The sequence below is a fragment of the Hemitrygon akajei genome, chromosome 24 (genome assembly GCF_048418815.1).
Source record: "Hemitrygon akajei chromosome 24, sHemAka1.3, whole genome shotgun sequence".
NCBI lineage: Eukaryota > Metazoa > Chordata > Chondrichthyes > Myliobatiformes > Dasyatidae > Hemitrygon > Hemitrygon akajei.
Window position 1 is genome coordinate 19027773 of NC_133147.1, and position 22641 is coordinate 19050413.

The following is a 22641-nucleotide window of genomic DNA, read 5'->3' on the forward strand; positions in this document are numbered from 1 at the left end:
TGAGATTCCACCTTCAGGGAACTATGCACCATTCCTTAGTACTAGTAAATGCAAATCTTTCTTACTGCCGTTATATCTAAACTGACCTCTCCACGGCTGTGCTAACGGTCTGTGGTCATTATGAAAAGATCTGTAACCTGAGCAGGTTTATTCCTTAGTACTAGTAGTTGCAAATCTTTCTTACTGCCATTATAGGTAAACCGACCTCTGAAGTGGCCTTGAAGTTAATCAGGAGTTTAAAGTCTCCTCCCTCGGTCATCTGACAAGTTATAGTGAGTTGCTCCACCTAGTGGCTGGGTGGAGATAACCGACCTCAACAGTCGCGTTATAAGAGTTATCAAGTCCACAGACACAAAATACTGGAGGAACTCAGAAGATCAGGCAGCATCTATGGAAATTAATAAACAGTCAACTTGTCGGGCCGAGATCCTTCTTCAGGACTGAGACGGAAGGGAGGAAGGTGCCAGAATAAAAGGGTGGAGGAGGGGAAGGAGGATAGCTGGAACAGGTGAAGCCAGGTGGGTGGGAAAGGTCAAGGGCTGAAGAATTTGAGAGGAGAGGAGAGTGGACCGTCGGAGAAAGGGATGGAGGAGGGACACAGAGGGAAGTAATCGGCAGGTGAGAAGGTCATAATGAGGAATCGAGGAAGAAGTGGGTAGAGGAGCAGAGTTAATGACAAATTATAATTTTAACCAATGAAATATGGCAGCCCAATCTTAGTTTTTTTTTGTAGTTTAGCTTTTTTTTAGTTTAGGGTTTTTTTTCCTCTCTTTATAAAATATCTTTCTCATGGTTAGTAACTAAGAGATTGGGAGGCTAAATTACAGTCGTTACTTGGAATCCATGTTTGTCCATGTTAACTGTTAATAATGTAATCCCGATCTCTACGTTTCATTATCATTATTGCTGGGTTTATTAATTTGAAGCTTAAAAAGATTGAAAAAGAAAGAAAGAGGAAGAAGGGGGGAGATTTATTTTTACTGGGAGGAGAAATCCATGTCCACGTCATAGGGTTGGGGGCTACCCAGATGGAATATGAGGTGTTGCTCCTCCATCCTGAGGATGGCCTCATCATGACACAAGAGGAGGCCGTGGACGGACACGTCGGAACGGGAACGGGAATTGGAATAAAATTTTTACCAGAGCGTACAGGTCGGAAACAAGCCCTTTGGCCCACTGAGCAGTGGATGTTCATCCTTAGTCATCCCACCTTCGAGCTCTTGATCTGTAGCCTTCTCTGCCCCGGCGAGTTTAAATGCCTGTGGAGACACTTGAATGTTGTCAGCAGCTCTGCTTCCAGGTACTTGCCGTTCTCTGCATGAGAAAGGTCTTTCTCAGATTCCCTCTTAGTCTTTACAACTCCAAATCTACGTCCTCTGGCTTTATTTGCCTCAGATATCGGGGGTAGTTTCCTGTTGTCTGCCCCGCATAACTTCCTCCACGCCAGGGTGCACAGACCCAGCCTCTCCATTCTCCTTTACTGCACCGCGTGTGATCGTTTCCCTCGGTAACCGCGTCTTCGTGCCGTATCGTCAGCCCTAACCACTGAAAGTTCCTTCCCTCCCTGTGCCCCATTTCCAGATGGTTCCCTTTCTAGGAAGCTGGTGTTTGATCAGCAACGAAGCCACTTATGTTACCATGGAGTGTGGCAGTCCTGTGGGTGTTTACCGTCCTCAGAGAATTCATTTCAATTGCAGAAATCAGTGGAGTCTGCATCGACGTGGCGTTTAGTCAACGTCAGCGGAAACTGGAGTCAGAATCAGATTTAATATCATCGCATGTCATGTGGAAGCAGTACACTGCAATAAATTAATAACTATGAATTACAATAATCTCCCTTCCTCTTTTCCCAACTATTTTCCCCATTCCCCTTTCCTTGCCCCCTTCCCACTGTCAGTCCACAACAGAGACCCATATCAGAATCAGGTTTATCATCACTCACACATGTCATGAAATTTGTTTATTTTTGTGGCAGCAGTACAGTGCGATACATAAAATTACTACAGTACTGTGCAAAAGTCTTAGGCATATAGATATATATATACAGCTAGGATGCCCAAGTCGTAGGTATATATATATATATAATACCTAACTTCTCAAGATTCAAGATTCAAGAGTCAAAAACTTTACTGTCATTCTAACTGTACATCAGCTCTGCAGGGCAGAATGAGACAGCGTTTCCCAGGAGCAGTGCAATCATAACATGACAAACGCAACACTAAATAATAAACATACCAATAAATAGGAAAACACAACAGCCACATGTCAGTTAAAAACAAGTTATAAGTGTCCAGTGCAAGTTAAAAGTGTCCAAAGCAGAGTCAGGTAGAGCAGCTATTTAGCAGTCTGACTGCCTGTGGGAGGAAGCTGTTTAGTGGCCTTGTGGTTTTAGTTTTGATGCTCCTGTGATGTTTACCTGATGGCAGAAGAACAAACAGTTCATGGAGAGGGTGTGAGGGGTCTTTAATGATGTACCGTGTCTTCTGGAGGCATCGACTCTGAAAGAGGTCTTGGACAGAAGGTAGGGAGACCCCAATAACCTTCTCTGCTCCCCTAACCACCCTCTGCAAGGCTTTTTTGTCGGCAGCACTGCAGCTGGAGTACCAGGTTGTGAGGCAAAAGATCAGCACACTCTCAGCCACTCCTCTGTAGAGTGTAGTTAAGGTGTTAGTGGGGAGTGATGCTTGTAATTTTATGTGTTGCGAAGTACTGCTGCAAAAAAATCCAACCCTGCTGTGGCGATCCACCCTCGCTGCTTCCAGCACGCTTTGCTTCCGCCACATCTACAAGCTTTCTCTCCGCTCCACGTTGACAAATACCGCGCTGTGCAACTTTTATACCGTACAGGTAGAAATTAAATAAGTGGTGGAAAAAGAGCTGAAGTAGTAAGGTTGGTTGATTGTCCGTTCAGGTGGCGGAGGGGAGTTCGCCTTTTCCTGAAACATTGAGTGTGCGCCTTCAGGCTCCTGTTCTTCCTCCCTGACGGCAACAATGAGAAGAGGGCGCGTCAAGAAACCTGATGCGAATCTTCTGGATCACCGTGGTTGTGCGGCGAGGTAATGTCCTGCAAGCACAGAGGTTCGTGAAGATCGTTATGAGACCTTCCTGTCGCTATTTTCTTTAAACGCTTCAATTTGTCTGTTGCAGAACGGGGCGGGGGGGGGGGGGAGGGCATCCAGGGGAAACGCGAGTCGGCATCCACACAAAGGAACACAGTGTAGAGGTGGACGAGATCGGCAACCAGTGGTGGGAGACCACAGTGACGGAGGCTGGCTGAGAAAACCCAAAAAGGTTTGGCAACCTGGGAGCTGCTCACAGATTTGCAGCTTCTGGGATGCTGGCCTTCTCACGGCCAAGAGATTCCCATCCTGCCCTTCAGACATCTCTGGCACCTCCAACGGTGGAGTAAAGGCACAGTAAGCCGATCTACTTCACTTGCTGAGTAACTGGGGCCGCAATTTCATCCTGTGCAGCTGTTCCACCCCGCCCCTGCTGGAAGGAGTTGCAGTCGGTAATTGTGAATTTGCGGCCTTAGCAACTCTTCCTCTGAGGCAGTACTGTCACGGTCTCCGGGCTTTGATTCGGCTGAACTTGCAGACTTGATAGGCAGCTGGGCGACCTGTTTGGGAATTTGTTTGGGGATGGTTGTCGTAGAGACTCCGGGTGCTCAGTGCCTTTCCGTGTGCTTCTTCTCCAGCAATTGTCAAGGATTTACCTAAACTTGCTGCAACGTTTCAGGTCATTTTGAAAATACCCTTGGAGAAGAAGATTCCCAGTCCTCCTAGAGATCTCTTCCCATATTGCGTGGATGCTTTAAGAGTAGAACTGGACATATGGACGACTTGGTCCTGTGCACTGGCCTGCTTGGGTGTGATCAGAGCATTGATTCTGGGAATATTGGCTTGGAAGACAATTCAACACGGGCAAAATGCTAGAGGAAATCAGCAGGCCAGGCAGCATCTATGGAGAGGAATAAGCAGTTGACTTGGGCCTCAGTGCCTCCCTCTGCAATAGGATCGTTGACTTCCTCATTGGGAGCTCAGTCAATGCAGATTGGAAATAACATCTCCCCCTCGCTGACAGTCAATGCTGGCGCACCTCAAGGTTGTGAGCTTAGCCCACTGCTCTGCTCTCTACCTCTACACCCATGATTGTGCGGCTAGGTACAGCCCAAACACCTTCTATAAATTTGCCAAGGATGCAACTATTGTTGGTTGAATTTCGGGTGGTGACTAGGAGGCATACAGGAGTGAGATAGTTAAGTGGTTTTGTAACAAGAACCTTTCAGTCAATGTTAGTAAGACCAAGAAATTTATTGTGGACTCAGGAAAGAGAAGTCGAAGGAACACACACAGATCTTCATCGAGGGATCAGCAATGGAAAGGGTGAACTGTTTCAATTTCCTGGGTGTCAACATCTCTGAAGATCTGTCCTGGGCCCAACATATTGCTGCAATACGCCAGCCGCATCATGGGCACTAGCCTCGCCAGTATCGAGAACATCTTCAAAAGGTGATGCCTCAAAAAGGCAGCGTCCATCTTTAAAGACCTCCATCACCCAGGACAAGCCCTCTTCTCATACTCACCCTCAAGGAGGAGGTACAAGAGCCTGAAGACACACACTCAGTGCTCCAGGAACTTCCCCTCGCCATCAGACCTCTGATTGGACAACAAGCCCCTGCACACAATCTCAATTTGTTTTGCTTTTTGCACTACTTATTTAATTTTTAAAATATATTTCTTATTGTCATTTATCATTATTTTATTATTATACACTGCAATGTACAGCCGTTAAAACACCTAATTTCACAATGCATGCTATTAAATCTGATTCTGATATTTTGGGCCAAGACCCTTAAGAAATGCTGATTCCTTCCCACAGAAGCTGCCCAGCCTGCTAAGTTGCACCAGCAATGTGTGTGTTGCTCTGGATTTCCAGCATCTGCAGAATCTCTTGTTTTAATGACATCAGTTCACCTCCATTCGGAGGATTTTGACAGAAATAGCATTGGGCTGCATGGTAGCGCAGCGGTTAGTATAACGCTTTCCAGTGCCAGTGATCGTAAGATCAGGGTTCAATTCCCGCTGCTGTCCTGTAAGGAATTTCCACGTTCTCCCTGTGACAGTGTAGGTTTCCTCTGGGTGCTTTGGTCTCCTCACACATTCCAAAAGATGTACCGGTTAGGATTGATAAGACGCGGGCATGCAATGTTGGAGCCAGAAGCAGGACAATACTTGTACTCGCGGGCTTCCCCCAGCACATCCTCGGGATTGAGATCGGTGACACAAACAACACATTCCACTGTATATTTTGATCTTTTTTACAGCAATGTGAAAAAGTCTGAGACACGTCCATAAAGCTAGGGTCCCTGAGACTTTTGCACAGTACTGTATTTGTCAACATGGAGTGGAGAGAGAGTTTGTAAATCCGGCGGGAGCAAAGGATGTTGGGAATGGTGAGGTTAGAGGGCCACAGGAGGGATTTGGGATAGAGGGCAAAGAAGGAGTGCTGGGGAGGTGGGGAGGTGGCAGGGGTGCAGACACACCCAGCCCTGAGACACCAGGTAAGGTTGTGTGATTCCAAGTAATTGGTTTATTGATCATTACAGGATGTCACTCTAGTGCTTCCCGTTCCCACCCCTCTCCCTTCCCCTTTTCCCAACCAACGCTCACATATGTCATGAAATTTGATTTTCTTTCTGCAGCAGCAGTGCAGTGCAACACGTAACATTACTGTAGTAACACACAGAAAATGCTGGAGGACCTCAGCAGGTCAGGCAGCATCCATGGAAATGAGTAAACAGTTGATGTTTCAGGCCGAGACCCTTCTCCAGGACTGAAAAGGAAGGGGGGGGAAGATGCTAGAATCACAAGGTGGGGGGGGAGGGGAAGGAAAATAGCTAGAAGGTGACAGGTGAAGCCAAGTTGGCGGGAAGGATAAAGGGCTGGAGAAGAAAGAATCTGAGAGGAGAAGAGAATTGACTACAGGAGAACGGCAAGGAGGAGAGGACCCCGGGGAAAGTGATTGGTAGATGAGAAGAGGTCAGAGTGGGGAATAGAAGAAGAGGGGAGGGGGAGGTAAGTTTTCTTATTGATTGGAGAAAGCAATATTCATTCCATCAGGTTAGTGCAAAAGTCTTAGGCATCCTAGCTGTATATATATATATATACAGGCGGAGACTTTTGCACAGTACTGTACATGTGACAAATAAAACTATTCTTCTTCTCGGTGTACTCCTTCAGTACTTTGAAATGCCTGCTGTAGGTTGGTTATATCTCCAAAACATACAGGGGGTCACAGCTGCCTGGTAGGCCATTAGCCCAGTGCCGTGTTTGAGGTCCTTGTTTTTTTAAAAAAAAGACTATTTCTTCCATGCATGGGAAATTTGTCATCAATCTCCTTTGACCCAGCCAACTGCCTCACCAGAACTGACAGGCCGGTTTCCATAACAACCAGCGCAGCAATCAGTGCTGTTGTGTGGAGAGAGGTTTTGCCGCACTGATCTGACGTGACCGTTAACAGCCAGGATAAAGCATCATTGCTCCCAGATATACGATTTGCATGAGTCTCTACCAGGAATAAACTGCCGGGGAAAAAAATCGGAACGTGTCAAGGGCTGCGCTGCAAGTGGACAGAAATAATTCATGATTTCAGTGTTAATTTTGGAATCAGGGAGGTCTCTTCTGATTTTGATTAATCTCAGCATTCCTAATCAACGGCCAATTTTCTTTTCATATTCTTTTCTGCCTAATCCCACTGACTGCTGATCCTGTGACCTCTATTTACACAGTGTCAACGAGGCTCGGTTTATAATGTTCCCTGGAGCTATTTAAAGGACAGGCTGCACCTAGGTTGATGCTGTAACGTGGAGAGAGAGCTCTACCTCGGCAAGAACGCTGTTCTTTGGAAGAGGCCCCCTGGACAGATAAAAGTCCCAAGACCCAACATTGAGTAAAAGGAACCTTCCTTATTAAAACTCACGCAGTATAATGTAGTTATAATCAGCACATGCCAGTCCTCATAGAGGGATCAGAATTGGAGAGAGTGAGCCATTTCACGTTCCTAGGTGTCAATATCTCTGAGGACCGAACCTGGACAGAACATACTGATGCAGCTATAAAAGAAGGCGGCTATATTTCATTCAGGGTTTGAAGAGATTTGGTATGTCACCAGGAACACTTGAAAATTTCTACAGATGTACCATGGAGAGCATTCTGACTGGGATGGGCAGGTGGGGCCACTGCACAAGGTCGAAGTAAGCTGCAGAGAGTTGTAAACTCAGTCAGCTCCATCACAGGCGCCAGCCTCTGTAGTGTCCAGGACATCTTCAAGGAGCGATGCCTCAGAAAGGCGGCGTCCATCATTAAGGACCCCCCAGTACCCAGGACGGGTGCTCTTCGCATTGCTACCATCAGGGAGGAGGTACAGGAGCCTGAGGGCACACACTCAATGACTCAGGAACAGCTTCTTCCCCTCCACCATCAGGGAGGAGGTACAGAAGCCTGAAGGCACACACTCAATGATTCAGGAACAGCTTCTTCCCCTCTGCCATCTGATTTCTAAATGGACATTGAACCCATGAACACTTCCTCACTGCTTTTTTTTCTGTTTTTGCACTACTTATTTAATTTAACATATATATATATATGTTAGCAAATTACATGATGTATGCCGAGTGATAGTACAACTGATTCTGATGGCTAGCAACCATTATACACTCAGGCATCATCGTCACCATTATGTACCGTTTCTCATGATGTGTGCAATACGGTCTTCCTTCTGTCTTTAATCTGAAGTTCTGGTAAGCACTTCAAGACTTTTGCCTGTCATCCCTTGACATAACTCACGAATGTCGTGTGCGGTCGACCGGTCGCCCGTGACCTATTCTTCCACCAATTTTCCCGTCACTGCGAGATGTTCGAGCTTCTCTTTCCTCAGTACGTGTCCCAGAAATTCCAGCTGCCGTTTCCTGATTGACGATATCGGCTCTGGTCCTATTCCGGCTTTCGGCCACACTTCCTCGTTTGCTGCTCTGCCCTTCCACGCTATTTTATCATTCTTCTCAAAAATCACGTTTCTGCAGCGCTGAGTCTTCAGTTTGCTTTGTTATTGTCCAGCGTTCGCTTCCATTTGTTAGTGTGGAATGAGCGTAGCACGTGACACTCTGAGTTTCGTACCAACAGAAATGATGTTATTCTTTAGTATCTTGCTCAAACGCTCGAAAATACACTCAGCAATCCCAATCCTCCTTTTAATTTCACCATCAGCCCTACTATCAGATGTTATTGTGCTTCCTGAGTAATTGAACTTCCATGTTTGTTTAATTATTTTGTTGTTGTCCATTATGTTGGCATTCCCGTATTTCTTCTTTCTTTGTGACAACAATACATTTGGTCTTCTTGCAGTTGAAGGTCGAACCTCTCCTTGCACTTTTTTCGACCACTTTCTCTGACATTTTTAGTACACTTTGTGGCCACGTAATTAAGTACAGCTGTATGGCTGCTGTTAATGCTAATATCTAATCAGGCATTCATGTGGTAGCAACTCACTGCATAGAATCATACAGACATGGTCAAGAAGTTCTTCAGATCAAATGTCAGAATAGGGAAGAAATGTGATCTAGGTGACTTTGACCTTGGAATGATTGTTGGTGCCAGATGGGGTGGTTTGAGTATCTCAGAAACGGCTGCTCCCCTGGGATTTTTATGCACATCAGTCTCTAGAGTTTACAGAGAATGCTGTGAGAAACAAAAACATCTAATGAGTGGCAGTTCTGTGGACAAAAATGCGTTGTTAATGAGAGAGGCCAGAGGTAAATGGGCAGACTGGTACAAGATGACTGGAAGATGACAGCAACTCAAGTACTGACGCGTTACAACAGTGGTGCACAGAAGAGCATCTCTGCACACACAACATGTCAAATCTTGAAGTGGATGGGCTACAGCAGCAGAAAATCTCACCGGGTTCCACTCCCGTAGCTAATGAAGTGGCCTCTGAGTGTAGTTTCAAAACAGCAGGTTCAATAGCTACTCACTCTGTTACTGTGTGGGATAGATTTTCGCAATCACTCAAATATAATCATTGTTAGAACTACCTGAAGTGATCTGAAATAACAAACTATTTGTGCAAAAATCTTAGGCACATTCTGTATATACAGACTGAGGGCCTAAGACATTTGCACAGTACTGTAGTAATTTTATGTATTGCACTGAACAGCTGTCACAAAAAAGAACAAATTTCATGACGTATGTGAGTGATGATAAACCTGATTCTGATATGGGTCTCTATTGTGGAAGGGGGCAGGGAGAGGGGAATTGTGCTTATGAAAAGGGGAAGGGAGAGGGGAGGGAGAAGAAATCACCAGAGGAACTTTAATGATCAATAAACCGATATTATGGAATCAAACGACCATGCCTCGTGATTCAGGGCTGGCAGTATCTGCACCCGCGTTACCCCTCCCTGCCCTTGGCACGCCTTCTCTGCCACCTGTCCCTTGCCCTTCCCGCGGCACCCCACCCTCACCGTTCCCAACACCCTCTGTTCCCGCCGGATTTACAAACTTGCTCTCTGCTCCACGTGGATTAATACAGTACTGTGCAGCTATTTTTATTTAATTTCCTGATGGTCCTGGCTCAGAATTCGACAACAATTCTCATTTATGGTTCAATAAATTACATGGCAGCGAGTGCACCGGCACTCAAACGATGATTGCAGAACAGAGAAGACTGAATTTATCTATGTTATGGCATTTACTCATTTATCGAGCTTGCTCATTTCAAATCCTGACTGAAATTTTAATTGGCGATCTTCCTCGCTATTATCATAAATCAAATTCTCCCCATCCTGCCCTTGTAACAGAAGAATTTCCCAGTGGCCATCCATTTTAATTTCCATCCCTATTCCTGTTCCGACATGTCGGTCCATACCCTCCTCTTCTACAATGATGAAGGCCATTCTCAGGTTGGAGGAACAATACCTCATATTCATTCTAGGTAGCCTCCAAATAGATGGCATGAGCATCGATTTCTCCAGCATTCCGTCATTTTTCTCCCCTCTCTTTCTTCATTCCTTTTCCTCTTCTTTAAGCCTGTCCCTGACTGGGGCATATGCCGCCAACAGATCACGGGAAGTCTCTGTCCTTGGCCAGTCTGGTTCAAGTCCTGGATGTCAGTGTAGGCTTTCGCAAACAAAGTGAGGCATTTGATGTTTAATGCCGCCCATAACACATTTTATTGAACTCCAAAACCTGAAACGAAAGAGCGTTAAAAGTCTTTACATAATACCGTCATCACATCAGGTTCTCCTCGTCAAGTGAAACTCCATTAGCGCCAAGACTGGGTAAGGAGAGCAACTGCTTGGTATGTTTGGACGCCGATGGTCCAAAAGTCAGTAAACGGGTGAGTTTTCAGCGATCGGTATTTATAGATAGATAGATACTTTATTCATCCCCATGGGGAAATTCAACATTTTTTCCAATGTCCCATACACTTCTGGTAGCAAAACTAATTACATACAATACTTAACTCAGTAAAAATATGATATGCATCTAAATCACTCTCTCCAAAAGCATTAATAATAGCTTTTAAAAAGTTCTTAAGTAGTTTACTTAAATACATTAAATACAATCAACCCCGGCACTTTAACATATCTTACTCCTGGCGGTTGAATTGTAAAGCCTAATGGCATTATCGTGTTCAGGGGGGGTGTTCAAACAGACTCTCGCAGCCGTGGAATTGCTGAATGACGCCACCACATCGTAGAATTCGGTGGTGGTGGCGATGGTTTCTCGTAGAGGGATTTGGGCCTCGGCTTGTACAAGCCAAGCAACGGCATTTTGCCCCCAAAACTCCGGCAGTTTCAAAGCGACTGCGTTGGCCGACACATTCAATAACTCTGGATTCATCCTGAATTACTGGGGTCACCAATGTAGGTTTTCGCGAATAAAACAAAGTTTATGTTTAATGAAGCCCATAACGTATTTTATTGAACTCCAAAGCCTAAACGCAAAAGCACGTTAAAAATCTTTACATAACACCGTCATCACGTCAGACCCACCTCTTCAAGTGAAACTCCAGCTCAACGTCGGTAGCTGTGAATTATGTACATTTCTGCCGAGTATGATACCCTACACTGGCCCCCCTCCCCTAGAATTCACTAAAACCAGCATTGCGAACCTGTCTGGAGTTTGGGTCCTGTGTTTACGCTCATGGTCATGTGACACCAGGGGCAAGGCAGCAAGATCCTCCAAATTGTGGTGGGCCGGTTTAAGGCGATCTACCAAAATAAGTTCAGGTTTACCCGTCCGATCTTCAATAAAAGTCTTTTTGCCCCATTCCAAAAATGTGGAAAGGGCCATCATGGGGGGGGGGGGGAGCTCCTCAGGGGATATTGGTGTGCATCATGGCAGATAAAACAAACAAGTGGGGAATGTAGGTCAACAGGAACCCGAGGGATCTGTACGCCAAGATGGGAGGTAGGAATAGGTGAAAAGGAATTGAATTTACTGAAGGGGGTAAAATGCTGTTGACAGGCTGACCAGGTAGTCGTGGCGTCAGGAATGAAATCGCCTGGCATTCATAATGGCTGTCTGTATGCCAACTCCGCCATGGACAACTGAAGGTGCTCTTCTGGGGCAGTTCTGAGCCCCGGCAGGACCCACAGGAGATGATCATGCCAACACACATCTGCCAGGGAAGCCCTCGGAACAGCCTTTAAGGAGCAGTGAAACTGCTCAAATCAGCAGTGATACACCGTGGTGTGATGTACCCTAACGCCAAGGTTCCAGGCCATTGCAGATTGTGAATTATGTTCATTTCTCCCAATTACATTCCCCTACAATAGAAACTTTCTTGACTATGTGGCTTCCATCGTCTTTCACCATTCACCACACAACTTCATACGTCTTCTAAGTGAAGATCCTTCCACTCCCAGGGATGAGATCTTTGAGGCTTTGTCGCCAGTTCTGTCGCTCTGGTTTTTACAGGATTAGGTTGCTAGCCCCACGTCCAACCCTCCTCCTCCTGCAACTGGGCTTGGGACTGTCCGTGGTGGAGATCCCTCCTCTTCCCTCTTCATTCGTTCCTCACTCTGGCCTCTTCCCTCTTCTCCTCACCTGCCTATTATTTTGTTCTCCTTGCACTTGTGCACAGGAAATGATGTTAAACAAACTTGAATATTGAATATTAAACAATCTTCAATTCCTGAAAGAAATGTGTTTGAATTCACAAATGGCAGCCAATGTGAGAGAAACAAAGCAGCAATTATGTAATTGATCAGATAGATGTGTTAAATTGGGGTTGTTGAGTGGCACGATTTGAGGACCAGATTAGTCGACTCCATGTTGTCTCTCAATAAAATTGCAACTTGAACTTTTGTCATTTTCTCTTCTCTGTGCAATCCACTTATTTTTTTGCCTGCCCAGCATTCTCTTTTATGTGTCCAACTTGGTTGCATTTTCTGCAAGTTTTACTATTAAATCTGCATTTGTTTGGTGTATTGTCCCCTGCCACAACAGTGCCACAATTTGTTTTGCCAGGCCAGTTTCTGCTTAGATTTTGCAATTTTGTTCACGCTCACTTTCATTCCTGACTGCAGGTCAATTGTGTCTCTGTCTGTGTTTTCCTTTGAAACTGTCGTTTCCATTGAAACAGCGATTTCCACTGCCCTTTTAAATGTGAGCTGTGCTTCAGTCAGGAGCCATTTTTGAATACTTTCTTGTAAGATTCCACAAATTAAGTGATCTCTTAGTGTATTATGAAGCCTATTACTGAACTGGCAATGTTCCGATAATCTCCTCAATTCAGCCTCATACACTGAAACGGACTCCACTTCCTTTTGATTCTACTTATGAAATCAAGTGTTCCTGTATTGTTTTTACGGTAGTACCATCGAACCATAGAACACTACAGCACAGTACAGACCCTTCAGCTCTCCATGTTGTGCCGACCCATATAATCCTTAAAAAAAAGTACTAAACCCACACTACCCCATAACCCTCCATTTTTCTTTCATCCATGTGCCTGTCCAAGAGGCTCCTAAATACCCCTAATGTTTTAGCCTCCACCACCATCCCTGGCAAGTCATTCCAGGCACTCACAACCCTCTGTGTAAAAAATTTACCCCTGATGTCTCCCCTAAACTTCCCTCCCTTAATTTTGTACATATGCCCTCTGGTGTTTGCTATTGGTGCCCTGGGAAACAGGTACTGACTATCCAGCCTATCTATGCCTCTCATAATCTTGTAGACCTCTATCAAGTCCCCTCTCATTCTTCTACGCTCCAAAGAGAAAAGTCCCAGCTCTGCTAACCTTGCTTCATATGACTTGTTCTCCAATCCAGGCAACATCCTGGTAAATCTCCTCTGCACCCTCTCCATAGCTTCCACATCCTTCCTATAATGAGGTGACCAGAATTGAACACAGTAACAAAGCTCATTTCTGATAGTTTGGTTGGAGCAGTCAAACTATGAAGCAAACTGTATACCTTTAAACCTACACACACAAAATACTGGTGGAACACAGCAGGCCAGGCAGCATCTATAGGGAGAAGCACTGTCGATGTTTCAGGCCAAGACCCTTTGTCAGGGCTAACTCTGAAAGGAAAGATAGTAAGAGATTTGAAAGTAGGAGGGGAGGAATGCAAAATGATAGGAGAAGACTGGAGGGGGTGGGGTGAAGCTGAGAGCTGGAAAGGTGATTGGCAAAAGGGATACAGAGCTGGAGAAGGGAAAGGATCATGGGACGGGAGGCCTAGGGAGAAAGAAAGGGGGAGGGGGAGCACCAGAGGGAGATGGAGAACAGGCAGGGTAATGGGCAGAGAGAGAAAGAAAAAAAAAGGGAGGGGGTGAAAAAAAGCTAAATATATCAGGGATGGGGTAAGAAGGGGAGGAGGGGCATTAACGGAAGTTAGAGAATTCAATGTTCATGCCATCGGGTTGGAGGCTACCCAGCCGGTATATAAGGTGTTGTTCCTCCAACCTGAGTGTGGACTCACTTCTCATCGACTATCTCATTCACTTCAAATTACTGTCCCAATAGCTCAGAATACAGAACATGAGCCAATTAACAGTTGTGTAATCAAACTCATCAATCTTTCCATTTCTATGATTATTATCACCCGTACTCACTCTTTATCTACCCATGAATTCCTCTGTTTACAGCTTTTTTTAAAATGAAAGTCTTGACCGCGTCTTCCCTTCGAAAGATTGTGTGCTGCACTGCGCACCTCTGCTGGTGGTGGGCAGCCATTTCACTTGCCGCTCCTCACTGCATCTGTTTTCTCAGTTTGAACTGCATTGCCACAAGACGCTCGGGTTCATCCTGAAACATACCTCATCGCCAGCGCCATGCTTTGTACCTTCAGACTGATTCAAGGGAAGGCATAAGAGTCCAAAACACAAGTCTCACTATGGGTTTACTTCAAGCAAGGTGCACACGTAGCACGTGGTTGTGTGATTACATATTTTTACATATAACTCTTAATTAATTATTTAAATGAACAAGAATTCTTATTCAACCTATATACATATTATTGAAATATTACATGCACAAGAAGGTTCCATCACTCATTATTTAAGATGCGGTAGTAAATTGGAGTTCACACTGTCTTTGTGGGAGAAGCCAGAGAGTGGTTGTAGGGGGTTGTCTCTCTGACTGGAGGCCTGTGACTAGTGGTGCGCTGCAGGGATCGGTGCTGGTGCCATTGTGGTTTCTTCATCTATATCAACGATCTGGGTGATAATGTGGTCAACTGGATCAGCCGATTTGCGGATGACACCGAGATCGGGCGGGGGGGGGGGGGTGCGGTGGACCGCGAGGAAGACTATCAGAGCTTGGAGCGGGATCTGGACCAGCTGGGAAAGTGGGCTGAGAAACGAAGACGTATGAGGTCTTGCACTTCAGTAGGCCCAATCAGGGCAGGTCTGTCAGTACCTCCAGTCGAACTCTGTCCCTTCGTGCGTTTTCCCCCCTAGCCGGCATTCGGTGGTTTTGTATTCCATGTGCTCTTGTCTGTTTTCATGCCCCATGTGCTCCTGTCCCTGCTCCTGCTCTACTCCGGCCCCTGTATCACTGAGTACCCTGCCTTCCTCTTCTTCTATTTCCGGCAGTTTAGACGCATCTCGGCGTGTTACTGCCCTCCGCAGGATGTACAATTAATTACAGAATTTCAAGAAACTCAAATTCTCAAATATAAACTAGTCACACGTAGAAACAGAATAATAAAGTTTTCAATCAGATGGTGGTTCTCTTGGTGGCCAAACGAAGATTTAATAGAAAAACAAAATACATTTAAGTCAGACAGCCTCTTGAACAATATTCTTCTTTCAATTTTATATCGATTACAACTCAGCAAAACATGCTGAACTGTCTCTGGACTACCGCAGTCACATAATCCAGTTGGATGTTTTCCTATTATCTTTAAGTAATAGTTTAGCCCACAATGGCCCAACCCAAGTCTTGTTAATTTCACAATATCTCTATGATTTAAAGAGTAACAGTCTGAGACCTTTTTAACTACAGGGTGACTAGAAAATGATGCTTTCCCTTTAATTCATTTTTCCTATCCAAGAGTACTCCATCTCTCACCTGTTTCTCATTATTACCTGCATTGCTGCCACCTGTGTCTCATTGTGCTCCACCTATCATCTGCCTCTCTGTTTATTGCTCAGTGTATTTCAGTCCTGTGTTTTCACCTGCTTGTTGCCAGATTGTGCCAGTGAGTTTTCCTGAGCCTTTATATCTGAATTCTGCCTGTCTGAATATTGACTGCCTGTTTCCCAATTCTGGTGTTTTGATTTCTCTGGATGTTTTGATCTCTGCCTGAACTTTGATGTGGACTTTGTTTGCACCTCGGGATTTGTTAGTCAATAACTATCACTGTGTGCACAGTAATTGGGTCCCTGCTCCAGTGCCCTGACAAGGTCTTACACAGTGAACTGTATGACATTGAGGAGTGTGGTAGAACAAAGGAATCTGGGAATATAGGTCTACAATTCATTGAAAGCGATGTCACGGGTAGGTAGGGTCATAAAGAAAGGTGTTGAAGTTGTATAAGATGTTGTTGAGGCCTAATTTGGAGGATTGTGTGCAGTTTTGGTCACCTACCTACAGGAAAGATGTAAATGAGGTTGAAAGAGTTCAGAGAAAATTTACAAAGACGCTGCTGGGTCTGGAGGACCTGAGTTATAAGAAATGATCGAATAGGTAGCACTGTATTCTTTAGATGTAGAAGACTGAAGGCTGATTTGATGGAAGTGTACAAAATTACAAGGTTTTTCTGCTGAAGTTGGGTGGGACTACAACCACAGGTCATGGGTTAAGAGTGAAAGGTGAAAAGGGGAACGTGAGGGGAGACTTCTTCACTTAAAGGATCATGAGAATGTGGAGTGAGCTGCCAGCACAAGTGGTGTATACAAAGTCAATTTCAACGTTTAAGAGAAGTTTGGATAGGTACAGGGATAGTAGGGGTACGGAGGGCTATAGTCCCAGTGCAGGTCGGTGGCAGTAGGCCGTTTAAATGGTTTGGCACACTCTAGATACTTCTGTGCTTTACTTTTCTATGAATCTGTTCTAGGAGTGTGGACCATGGAAGTAAAGGAAGGAAACTAGAGGGAGGTGATGAGCCGGTGAGAAGAATGGAAGGGGTGACAGGGTAACCAGAATGGGGAATGGAAAAAGAGAGAAGGCGGGGTGGGGGAAGTAGTTACCAGCGTTTAGAAAAATTCATGTAAGGTGAGATGAAGAAGGATGTGAGGAGACCTGAGTGGCTAATTATATATATTCCAAAGGTCGGGTCAAATGATCTGCTCCTGATTTGTAAAATTCAGTGGACTGAAACCTTTGGAAGCACTAGATAATTAGTGACTCATAGTGCTGACTAAAGTGAAGATGAGAAACTAAGGAGATGAACTTCAAAGCAAATTTCTTTAAACTGCGGAAAAAATGTCCAAAGCAGAATATTTTCAAATAATTTTCTATTTTCAATTAAGCAGTTCACACGTGCAGCTCGCTAATTATAAGCAGGAGGCTCACTTGCCTGCTGATTAATGTAAAATGGGTTGGGGAGGTGACATAGACTGCTTTCTTTGGCATTCGCAGTCATCACCTACTATGTTCATTAAGCCATTAGAGCACAGAGCTCCAGAGTCACTTAAAATCATAACATTGCTTCTTGACACTGCTGAGATTGAATAATTCATGGCTTGTCGCTGCCTGTGTTGTGTGTTCTTTTACCAGTCAAACAGCGCAAGGATATTGGGTAAAAAGCCATTGAATTTCACAGTGGAAGGTCGCACTGGAATTGCGGGCTGCATTCTTAATATACGATATGTCTTCGGAATTTTTTTTTTTAGAAGCAGCATTTTGGGCTATCGCATCCTGATCCAATTAAAGGGCGAGGGTATAACAACTTGAATTTAATGTGGCAACATTCACGGTACCTCACAAGGGCGTTAATAAACAAATTTTCCGAAGCAACTGCATAAGAACTCCGGACCAGATGGACTGAAAAGGCAGGTTGTTGTTCTGTTTGTTCTCTATAAGACAAACATCATGGGTAAAACTAACATCTTTATTTGGTTTCTTCAGTCAAGGCTTGAGCTCGACACAGGCGTGTGTGACCATATCACCAGCATAGCTTCTGGTTCTGGGGTGAATTGCCCACATTGTACACTGGGAACTGCAGTTCTTTACTATGTACGCACATAATAACACATCTTTTCCCTTTAAAGAAAAAGCAAATACAAGACTGTCCTCATAAACCCACAAGAAACAATAATGCTTTCCAACAAAGGTATTTACAATAACTTCAATTGTAATGAGCAAATAGTCCTTTATTCACTCATCAACTTTCAGTCATACTCTGAGGTGGTTTAATTATCCCTTTTGGTCTGTTAACTTCGCCAACTACATGTAGAAAGACAGGTGCTTTCAATTTTTCATCCACTCTTCCAGCTCTAGTCGCTGTTAAATATTGAATGCTGTTTGAAGTGTTTTCCTGTTTTCCGTTAGATTACTGGTAAACTGCACAGGTGAGGAAGGACTTAGGTTATCTATTTCGAGCTCTCACCTGCATCTCTCTTGGAAAATTCAGTGAACAATAGCAGCTTCAGACAGGGCTGGCCACTAAAATGAGTCAGAGCATTCAGTAGCAGAACTGCAACGAAAGGCAGTAATGGAGTTAAAATCGTATCGAAACAGTCAAATCCCAGGAGACAAGCAGAGTGGGGAAGTTCTGTGCTTGGAAGTTCTAAATTTAGCACACTAATCTCAGTGGGTAGGAAGTGAAATCCCTGCCACATTTTCATGGTGTTGTTGTGTGCTGTCCGTGAGCTCACTACCTCTTCAAAGGCACATTTTCCTGGTTAATAGTTTCCTGCTTGTTCTCCCCCATTGTCATTCACCAGCCCCTTTATGTATAACTGAATGTAATAAGTAAGGGGAGGGGGAGGTATAACAATATTTAGCCTGGAAATGTTATGGTTAGCATCTGTTTTGTTTTTAAGTCGCTGTGTGGCTCCACTTCAATCTTAACTGAAATTTAATATTCTAGTATTTAACATAGCAACGCACTTACAAAGAAGGCATGACAGCGGCTACGCAACACACACAAAATGCTGGAGGAACGCAGCAGGACAGGCAGCATCTATAGGAGAAGCACCGTCGACGTTTCGGGCCGAGACCCTTCGTCAAGACTGACCGAAAGGAAAGATAGTAAGGGATTTGAAAGTAGTGGGGGGAGGGGGAAATGCAAAATGATAGGAGAAGACCATATTCATTAGGAGTTTCAGGAGATTTGGAAAGTCAACAAAAACTCTCGCACATTTCTGCAGACATACCATGGAGGGTGTTCTAACTGGCTGCACCACCGTCTGGTGGGGGGGGGGGGGGTCTATTGCACAGGATCGAGATAAGCTGAAGAGAGTTGCAAACTTTGCCAGCTCCAGCACTAGCCTTCGTAGTGTCCAGGACATTCTCAAGGAGCGGTGCCTCTGGAAGGCAGTGTCCGTCATTAAGGACCTCCATCTCTCAGAAAGTGCCTTGTTCTCAGTGCTACCACTAGGAAGGAGGTACAGGAGCCTGAAGACAGACACGTGGCAATTCAGGAACAGTTTCATCCCCTCTGCATCCAATTTCTGAATGGATATTGAACATATGAACACTACCTCACTACTTTTAATTTTTTTTTCAATTTTTGCACTACTTAGTTAAATTAACTATTTTATATATATATATATATATATATATATAAACTTGCTGTAATTCACAGTTTTTAAAATCTATTATCTATTGCATTGTACTGCCACCACACATATCAACCGATTTCACAACATATGCTGGTGATATAAACCTTGATTCTGATTCTGATGAAATTACACCAGGAATGAGTTTAGTCTGGGCAGTTCCACGCAAGCATGGTGGCAGTAAAGGTCACTGTGGTGCACTGCTTGTCACTGGCTTCCAAGGCAGAAGAATGACCCTCTGCCTTCTATCAGCAAGTTAATTTTGATTCCAATTTGTCAACCTGCCATGGGCTCTCCCTTCGTTATTGCATGGCGACACAGTACGTTAAATAGGATCAACTCTGAATGGACTTGGCAGTTCAGAACAGAGCGTCCATGATCCATCAGCAGAAGGGGAACCGTACACCACCACAATTTGCCCCTCCTCGGTCTGGCACTCCCCTCACACAGCGATTGCTATTAAGCCAAGAGAATGATGCCCATTCATTGGACAGCGCAGAAACACATGCCAAAATTCGGCATCTCATCACTTGTCCTTCATCAGAGTGTCATAGAGCACCAGGGGACAGAAGCAGGCCCTTCAGCCCATCTAGTCCATGCCTTTTCTGTTTTAACTGCCTAGTCTCATTTGTTCACATCTGGACCATAACTTTCCAGACCTCCTCTTCCATGTAGTTAACAAAATGCCTCTTAACTATTGCAATTAAACCTACAACTGCCACCTGTGCTGGCAGCTCGTTCCACATTCGCACCTCCCTCTGAGTGCAGAAGATACCCCTCAGGTTCTCAGTAACTATTTCACCATTCACCCTGAACCTACAGCATCAGCCTCAGGGGGAATGAGCCTGCAGATATTCATCCTTTCTAAACCCCTCATCATTTTGCACACCTCTATAAGATCTCCCCTCTTTTTCCTACACCCCTAGTGAATCAAGTCCTAACCTATTCAACTCTTCCCTGTAACACAGGTCTTCACTCAGTCTAACTCCTGGAATTCCCCAATGTAATGGGCTGAGATGATCAGACCCAAACAACACAAAGAATTCGAGAGTCCAGGCCTACAAGCACAGCAAATTAACTTAAGCCTAATTAATTATCATGTAACTGAAAGCACAAATAAACTCCACTAAATACTACGTAGTAAGTTACGAAGATTTCAAAAGAGATTTCAGGCCTCATGAGTCCCAACTGCCACTTGATTGGTCAGAGGAACTCTGAATTCTGACTTGTGAAGTTGCCCTGGATCTCCCAGGCACTGATCACGATCGCTTGGTTTAGGTGAAGTCCCGTGAACTGAGGGAAAGGCAGCTCAATAAATAGTAGTTCAATTGGCAAGCACAGGGGGACATACAGAGGTAGACTAACTCTTTGACCTTCTGCTCTCATGCCACTAGTTCAGCATGGTTTCTTTCATTCAAACACCTCGTGCTCATTGACTGATATCCTGATGCCACTGGTGCCTGGGGCCAGGAAAGAATCCAGCGCTACCAGTAAGCATTAGACATCAACAGGCCTGCAGTGTCTGACTTGCACAGACACCTTGACACCTCACACGCTGTGAGCTCACAAGGAGTTGAAGCGTCACTCGGCTATTCAAAGCGTTCAAATTTCCATCCAATACTTCACAAAGTTTAATACACCACAACACAGCTACTTAACAGAACTGTGGCCAGAAGGATTGTAACCATTCGGGAAAATACTTGCTATTTCCTTTTCAAGAGCAGATAAGGGTGAGCAGGAAATGCCCAGGTACCAAAACGGAAATCCCGTACTCACATGCCATCTTAGGCTTCGGGATTACACTTCAACATCTGTGGTGAATGTTAGCTGAAGCAATCTCAGCTAGCTCTTTCCTTTGACTCGTGCTTTATTGGCGCTAATCATCGTGCACAAAAGCACAGCTGAGATTAGTTCAGTGTGGAAAATAGAAGGTCAATATCCACCGAGCCAAGTCCCTGATTGCCACCAAAATAACTAGTTGAAACCAGAGCCAATGCAAGTGATTATGCCCCAAGGCAGAGAAGATTTTAACCATAATCTTCATGCTGCTGAGGGGCTTTAATTTGTTCTTACCATAGGAAGTAGAAAATAAAACAGGAATGCCACACTCTTACCACAGTTTAATTAATAACAATTTATTGTAAATTCCCCAATCTGTGGCCGCGTGTGCCTTAACCTAATAATGATCATAATCTCCGGTGGGTTGTGTTTAGCATAATTTTAATTGGTTCCATCTCCAAACATCAGATTATTTGAATGTCACAGAGTCATAGCGTCACACAGCAGAGAAACAGGCCTTTGGCCCAACCATTCCATGCTAACCAACATTCCCATCTAATTTCATCCCATTGGATTGTATTTGGACCGTATCCCTTTAAAGCAGGGGTTCTCGACCTTTTATTTGCCATGGACCCCCAGGTTGGGAACCGCTGCTTTAAACCTTTCCTATTAATGTACCTTTACTACAGCACAGAAACAGGCTCTTTGGCCCATCTGATCTGTGTCAAACCGTTAATCTGCCTAGTCCCATCGACCTGTGTCCTCCATACCCCGCCCATCCATGTACCTATCCAAACTTCTCTTAAGTGTTGAAACTGAACCCACATCCGACACTTGCGCTGGCAGCTCATTCCACACTCTCACCACCCTCTGAGCGAAGAAGTTCCCTTTAAACCTTTCACCCTTAACCTATGACCTCGAGTTATAGGCTCATTCAACCTTAGTGGAAAAAGCCTGCTTGCATTTATCCTGTCTCTACCTCTCATAATTTTGTATACCTCGATCAAAATGCCCTCAATCTTTTACATTCTCGGGAATAAAGTCCTAAATTATACAACCCTTCCCTTTAACCCAGCTCCTCAAATCCTGGCAACATCTTTGCAAATTTTCTCTGAACTCTTTCAATCTTACTTACATTATTCCTGTAGGTAGGTAACCAAAAGTGAACACAATTAGGCCTCACCAACATCTCATACAACTTCAATATGACATCCCTTCTCCTGCTCTGAATACTTAGACTTATGAAGGCCAATGAGCCAAAATCTTTCTTTATGACTCTATCTTCCTGTGATGCCATTTTCAAGGAATTATGGATTTGTATTCCCAGATTCTTCTGTTGTACCATACTCGTCAGTGCCTGACTGCTTACTGTATCAGACTGGCCTTGGTGCAACACCTCATACTCATCTGTATTAAATTCCATCTGCCATTTTTTCAGCCCATTTTCCCAGCAAGTCAGGCAGCAGCCATGGAGGGAAATAAAGAGTCAGCTGAACCTTCATGAGGCTTTCCAAGGGAATAGAGAGAGGGGTCACTAATGGAATCAGTCCGGCATCCTGCGCCAAGTTTGTCTGAACTTTTGGAGTGTCACCTGTTGCAGTTAAAGGCACTGAAGCCTTCAG